Raw genomic sequence first — 6,468 nt, forward strand, 5'->3', positions numbered from 1 at the left:
CTGTGACACTACAACCCTGTATTAGCTTACAGCTTGTAGATAGGAACAATGCGCGATGTTGGCCTGTGGGCCTATTTGATATCTTGTTGGTCTTACTGCACAGAGACGCGACATCACTCAGGCAGGGATACGATGAGGCAGTGATGACCACGACGGGTGATTGCCAAGGCCAAACCGGCGGATGCACCAATAGCCAAGCTAACACCTGACCGAAAGCGCTTAATGGCAACAAGGAGCCAGTTAGTTTATAGGTTACGTGACCGCGAGTCCCTCTACGAGACGATCTGCCTCGTAGCAAAACGATTCTGATGACAAAAAGTAACGAATGAAACGTATCTGAAGTAATGCAAATGATTAAAACCTATTTGATTTATCGGACGCTCACGCTTTCCGAAAGAGTGCGCCCCACTCATGAAAGTAGATCAATACACCTCGGAAAAAGGTGCAAGAAAAGGCCAACTGCAAATTGCCAAGTGGCTTATGTACACTACACATACCACAGAATAGATGATCAGTGACGTAGATGGTGCAACCTAGATACTTGGAAATAAATCAATAATAGTAACTTCCATGGCTGTTATCCAACTCCCCCTCGCCCTCCCGACAAACTTCTCAAGCAGATCACCCCCTGGTTGAACAACGATGGCATTGTTTATGTAATTACAAATCCCACTATATACTGCTTAGACATCTGTATCACTAAATTGCTCCTCCAAAAAACTAATACGAAGTAGAAAGGCTACTTATAGATAGTTTATTTTTATTGAAATTTTGACAAATTACTTTCTGGGATACTCATTTTACTTATTTGAATTTCTAAATGCACCTTAGAAGACAAATGTACTATTGTGTTGCTTAATCTTTAGTGTTGCCTTAGCAGAAAAAGTGATCAGGTAGCGTTTTATATAAATTACAAAAACATACAAAAATTGTCATCGGAGGTATCCATTTATTAGTTAGATGAACGATGAAATACGGAATCGGAAGTATGCCTGTCCGCTAGCACAGCAAACAGAGCTACTCCTAATAGTTCGGTAGAATGGTCAGATCTACACGGATGGTCTACAGATAAAATATAAATAAGGATTGTTAACTTTTTTCTAGATGCTGAACTGCACGACACATGCAGGCATTTCCACGTAGACCTATCACCAGTTCTATAACTGTTTCATCCACTTTTGTCTTTTCAACGAACTCAATCACCTGAAATGCGTCCGTACCGTAAAAAAGGCATCTGATTTCATAAAATATATAAATAGTGACGAAGCCCGCAAATTGCAGGTTTTAGCTGAACTTTGAATGCTTTGATCCTTCTTCTAAGGTGCAGATCTCGACGCGCCTAATTTTAAAATGGACTCAATAAATAGCGCAATAGCTATATCAAACGAGACATGCAGACTTAGACAAAGCAATTCATTTGCTTTCCTGATTAACTAATATAACAGTTCTCGATGTGTATGGCATTTCTCATACGTGTACAAATACTAACTATAATTGACCATATTCAGCAAACTACCAAAAAAATATGAAAACGCTATGGTACCTATTGTTATTGTTATTTACAATTTATGAACAGTAATAGCAGGTTGATACTTGCAAAAATTTTTGTTTTTATCAACACAATAGCGCGCTATTCATAGATATAAATACCGCTCTGATCCCTGTGAGATACATGACGCTTGAACACCTTCCGGTTCAAATCCCGGATGGGGCATCTCAACTCCACCAAAATAGGGCGTACATCTATGTAGTGAAGTAATACCAAGCAGGATTGCACCACTATGCAATACAACAGAATCGAAAACATTCAGCCAGATTATGTGCATTTTTGCTGTTTTTGATCAAAGCCTTTCATTCAGGACAAATCGAAAAGTATGAACGTGTGACTTTTTTTTCTTCACGAAGAAATCCTATCGCGTTGTACGCTTCGATGCAGCTTTCTGTAGAAGAAACTGCGATTACTGGGATTTAACGAGCTAGCTAATTGCTACTCTTCCATACCCGAGCTTTCAAAATACCCTCTATTGTAGTCGCAAAAGCTCACTCGCTTTGCCCCATCGACTCTTGGATATTCGTTACGGAAATACCACAACTAATCCGTTAGTGGGCCTAATGAAGAACGGCATACAGTTAATAATTATAACGTATATTTCATATGTAACGATGTAATATAGCGGCAAAGATATATTCTCAAATTTTATTTGCCCATAGGAGACATCTCGCTGATACATTTGTATCCACTTTTAATTTTTATTTTTTTGTCTAGTGTTACTTTAGCCATTTTTTGCTACCATCTACCTTCATTTTGTTATTGATTATTGTGGTGCTTTATGTGTGGGTGGTTTGACAGTCACCTTGAGCGTTCACTGCAGCATTAATTTGCTTCACGCTCGAATTATCTGACTTTCATGTTATATTACGTGTTTAATCACGTGACATGTTACAACCGTAGAAATGTCTGATAGGTTGAACCGTATAAAAGTCTGTATTTGTGTGTCTGTTTTTACCTAGCGCTACAGGAAACTTGCCTCTTCTATGATCCACAACGCAATCCCTGTGTTAACATTAAAAGTGTGTTGTCTACTGGTACAACGGCGGCAGCAGCAGCGGCAGCAACAACAGCAGCAGCAACAGCAACAACAGCAGCAGCAGCAACAGCAACAACAGCAGCAGCAGCAGCAGCAGCAACAACAGCAGCAGCAGGAACGGCGGTTAAGAAAGGTATTCCAAGACTAATAAATTTCACGATTGGAACATATTTCTACCTTATATAGAACTTGATTATTTTTTTTGTTTATCATGCACATAACTTTCTCGTACGAAATCTCTTGACAAAATTAATAATATTTTGGTGCAAAAAAGGAATGAAATAAGTTAGTTTTTCATGAAACAATAATCAAAATAGTCATTTAGCTATATTATTCCATAGTAGAAACGCGTAAACAAATGCCCTGTGTATTTTGAAAAATATTCGAATTCTATTAAAAACAAAATTAAAATGTACAGTATTTTTTTCAAAGTGGACTATTTGAATCCTCTGTGTGAGGTACATGGGCTAAAAGTGATCGTTCAAGAAGATAAAGGAAGAAACGAATGACTGTTAACTAATGAAGTTAAGCTGCACTTGTCATCACATTTCTGTAAAAGCTGAATCAGTAGAAAATTGTTTTCTATAGTGCCAAGTTCCGTTGTGAAAAAAAGTCGGAAAGCTTCGACTGGCTAAAGCTAATGTGAGGCATGAAGAAATTTCAGACGCTTTGTCTCAACTGAGCGAAGCGTGAAAATATACTTTACGCAAAACTACCACAAATAAGAAGACGTCAGATTCAAGCCTACAGTATATACACGGATATCATAAAGATAGATGCAATACGACCTCTGCATATATTTTAATTTTGTAGATTTAAAAGATGCATCGAATGGTAAAGTCGTACTAGGTTATTATTTTTAAAGGAAGCTTATCATAACTAGAGTGAAAAGTAGCAGAACAATCTAAAGCTATTTTTTTTATTTCTCGGTGTGATTACCTAAAGCTAAGGGGTACACCCCAGAAATTTGTCAACGGTAACTTACTTTTGCCGATTGATTTCCTTATATATATTATAAGAGTCATATATCAATATTGATGTACTTTTCTCCTCCTGCGAGATATCAATCAATAACGACACACGAAACATGCCATTCACCCGACTTGGCCGTCGTGAGAGTAGCTCGTATTGGAGAAATAGCAGAAATTGTATGAACAACAATGGTGTCCATCGAACGTGCGCTACGTTTATGTATATATATATATATATTTACACGCCTAGCATACGAAGATTTCATAGCAGTCGCCCTAAATGCTGTGCCGTTTATACTATAGTTTGGCCGTTTTTCGGGGATCGTACTTGTGTTTGTTACGCTGCTTCAGATACTTGTCTCCTCTCCTAAGTCGATGACTGAAGAACACTTACTAAAAAAATTTAAAAACTATTCATGTTTTTGCACAAGATAGGTCTAGATTGCGTCCTGTTCGACCAAGCACCCCAAGTAACGCAAAAGTAACAAACGTTATTTGTGCAGACGACGGATCTAATACTGGATCAAGTAAGGTCGGGACCTAAAGTAGTGTAGGGCAGTGAGGTCGACATTGACAAACGCCCGACAATCAGATAACTACCACGTTCCGACGATAGCCCACCAACGGCAACGAAATGTACGCACATTATAAGTGCACGTGGCGTCAGAGGCAGAATGGACGCGATACGAGAAGTCAAGTACTCGTAAGGTATTGGTAAGGTATATTCTACATTCAGCGTTAAACCAACGGTGCCTATTTCATTAGTTCAGGCCATGGCTAAACTTCACGTAGCATTAAGCAAACGTCTTCAACAACTACAACTGTAACGACATCACGAATAACAGCAGCAGCACAATGGAACAATAAAGCTAATAAAAGTAAGAAAAACTTATTCATTTTAACGTGTTCTTGTGATGAGCAGCTTCTCCCGTTTCATGCCTCCATAAACAACTCGATCCATCAGAACTCGCAACAGCAGTTTCCCATCATTATCCTACCACGAATGAACATCAGGGAAGTAAGATACAGAGAGACTGGAAAAAAAAAAATATATATATATATATTTGTGTACATATTCACACGGAAAAACGACGTATGTAGAGCCACCGGCAAATCGCACGCATTAGAAATTAGGACGTGCGGAAATTGATATAAATTTGCTATATTTATCATTACAGATAAATTGTGCACATATGGGCGCTAATCTGAGACTCGATGATCCCGGAAAAAAGATTTTAGGTATGCAATATTTGTTCAAACCTGATTTATTGAAGTTTCTTCAAACTGTACGACGTGTTCTTGAGAGGACCTTGAGTTCCTGAGTTATAGATCCTACTCGTATTATTTCCTCAATTTCAACCCTCAACAAAAATATGCCTCGTGTAATCCTATTTTAGCCTAATCATAAAGTCATAAATATATGAATGCATAGGAGCAATCGATCGATTCGAAGGTTATACCGAATTGAACAAAATTCCATGTTAATTGCTGGCCAACAATTTTCTAGGACGCGATCTAACAGTTATAGAGGCATTATTAGAACAGCAGTAGGTAAGTGACAAAATGAGGGTGTCACTTGTTAGGCGTCCTCATCGGTTGCCCATTAGACTATTAAACGTAGTGCCTGTCGCGAAAACAGTCGTAGGTAATTCGGTGGACGACTATAGCTTCTCAGCTTCTCGCTGTCACAGTTTCAGCGAAAAGCTCATCAATGCTGAGCTATTTTCCAACAGGTGTCTTCTCATGATAAGCTGTGACGGCACATTATAGTAACACTGACGTACGTCACGCAACAATGCGACAGGCACTAAGCGTCAATCAAGTACTCCTTCTTACCAGGCTAAGTTGACGCTTACGCAAAGACGACCAGACGAGCTTCTTGACACCGACAGCTGTTGGTTGAAGGCTTGACAAGGGGCATACATTTGTACTACAATATTTACAACAGCCAGTTTCCAAGCCCGATCATTTAATAAATGTTGATCAATTAATTGATTTGAATTTTTTTCACATCTATACATAACGTACATAGAAATGGTTATAAAAGTAAACATATATATGTGCACACTGTCTACGGTGAATTAGGTTGTCCATATTCTTTTAAATCTCAACGCCGCCACCAAGTTTGCAGAAATAGTGAGATGGATGGGGATTAACCTGTCGAACATATATAATTTATCTGGATTATCTGGAAACTTGGTATAAATAGTTTCATACTACTAAGGCTAACTTTTTTCTAACTTTGGATAATTTAGTATATATTTACTAACAGAAGAATATTTTGCAGCTTTATCCGAAGATCATACTACGTTGTTTAGAACAATTTAGTAAGCGAAAAATTATCAATTTAATAAATTTCTACTATACAGTATCGAGACAGCCGAATCGCTGCGAGATTACACCAAACTACGATAGCTTAAACAGTTGTATATATTATATGGTATAATTAGGTATAATTATTATGCGATTACTATAACCATTATACATTATGAGTAATGTATAGAAGAAGTCACGTTCTTTCATAAATTACGTTCCTAAATGGGTAATATTCCTGTAGAAGTCACGTGAGGGGTTAATGCCAAAAGAAAACTTATAAAGATCGTATTAAAAGTAAAAGAACGCATATATGTCTTTACTAAATTTTTAACAGAAGCAAGTCTGATGTACGATGTAATTATTTCTACAGGCTACTATATATTCTACTATTTCGGCTAGATTTAGAACGGTCAATAGGTATAGGGTTGTTATGTATATATATCCGTTCGGTTAAATTGTACTCGTTTGTCGAATGTGCACGATATCAGCACGATTAAGAGAAAGATAGCGATTTAAAACTTATAGACAAAATTTAACATTTTTATTGGCAAATCAGATGTAATTATCGAATAGAAAGTTTTAAAAATGTTATA

The sequence above is a fragment of the Varroa destructor genome, unplaced genomic scaffold, assembly GCF_002443255.2.
Source record: "Varroa destructor unplaced genomic scaffold, Vdes_3.0 BEIS01000004.1, whole genome shotgun sequence".
Classification (NCBI taxonomy): domain Eukaryota; kingdom Metazoa; phylum Arthropoda; class Arachnida; order Mesostigmata; family Varroidae; genus Varroa; species Varroa destructor.